This window comes from Cyphomyrmex costatus, unplaced genomic scaffold (genome assembly GCF_001594065.2).
Source record: "Cyphomyrmex costatus isolate MS0001 unplaced genomic scaffold, Ccosl1.0 scaffold100, whole genome shotgun sequence".
Classification (NCBI taxonomy): domain Eukaryota; kingdom Metazoa; phylum Arthropoda; class Insecta; order Hymenoptera; family Formicidae; genus Cyphomyrmex; species Cyphomyrmex costatus.
This window is the reverse complement of record NW_017274955.1, coordinates 2,208,844-2,209,981: the sequence shown is the minus strand read 5'-3', so window position 1 is coordinate 2,209,981 and position 1,138 is coordinate 2,208,844. Positions and strand designations below refer to the sequence as shown.

Here is a 1,138-nt window from a genome sequence, read left to right as displayed (position 1 = left end):
CTGAATCGTTTTCTGCATTTTTTTTTTTTTTTTTTTTAGCACTTCCTCCTCTTCGGGAATTTTCGCACATTTAATATGACACTAGTATTTTAATTAAACAGAGCGCGTATTTCTCTCGTGATACTTTTCACTATCTCACTGCGACGATCAACATCCGCACAGAGGGTTACATCGTAAAGATGCGTACTTACAGGCGTGCTAAATACCGACGAGTCGCTAAAATTCCAAGGTTAAAGCTTCTTAAACGTTCAAATGCTGTTGGTTAGTTTGGCACTATCGGTCGTATTCGATTTATTCTGTCGTCGAGTGGACAGTCCTGCCTTCGTCGCCACTTCCGCCGTTCTCCATTCGCCAGCGAGAGCTTGTCCCTCATCGCGCTGTCACGGGGTAAAGCGTAGAAGACAAAGAGGTAGACAGAGAAAGAGAGAAAGAGAAAGAAAGAAAAGCGAAGCGAAGCGTTTTCACTGCGGGAAAAAAACGCGCTGGTCGATGACAATGGTGCACTTACCAAAACCCGAGCGATCGGAGCAGCGTGAGACGAGTATCTGAGCGGAGAAAAGTCTTCGGGCGAAAAGCGCGCGGCGGAAGGACGCGTGTCACACCGCTTCAGGGTGGGGATCCCAAAAATGGCCCGCCGCGAGCCCCCCCGTAATACGTTTATTTTCTGCTCTCGCGTACGATCCGCGGACGATCTGTCACACCTCCATCCGTCGCTGGAGCGCGACGCAGCATCGATGGATCCAGCATCCGCGCTCCAGAGTTGCCGACGGTTCGTGTGAACAGATCTCGTCTCTCTCGCAAGGGATCGAGGTAACTCTCGACGGACCGTAGACGGAAAGTACAGATGCCTTGGGAAGTGTCCGTTTACGATTTCCGTGAACGAGAAATTCGCGTATGAGTTTTACGTGATTGTGAGATTTCCCCTGGCTGCTTTAATTAAATTAACCGCTCCAGATTCTCGTGTACTCTTGCTAATAATGGATATCAAGTGGATTTATAATAAGACAAACTTTTTTTCATCTTTTGTACAAGAAAATATATATATATACGCATTTTTTTTCTGCAATTAAATAATTATATTTTAGGAAGAAACTTTGACGGAGAGAATATTTTGTTTCACAGAAGTATTCGTAGTGTT

General features: G+C 45.7%; 1 protein-coding gene across 1 annotated transcript in view; it reads right to left on the bottom strand.

Annotated features, from left to right (window-relative positions):
- The window catches only part of Tm2 (tropomyosin 2), a 5,676-nt gene extending 5,096 nt beyond the window's left edge, over nt 1–580 (bottom strand). Inside the window, exon 1 of the mRNA XM_018537731.1 lies at nt 509–580. The gene's annotated coding sequence lies outside the window, so the exon portion shown is untranslated. The remainder of the gene's footprint in view (nt 1–508) is intronic.
- Nucleotides 581–1,138: the final 558 nt, after the last annotated feature.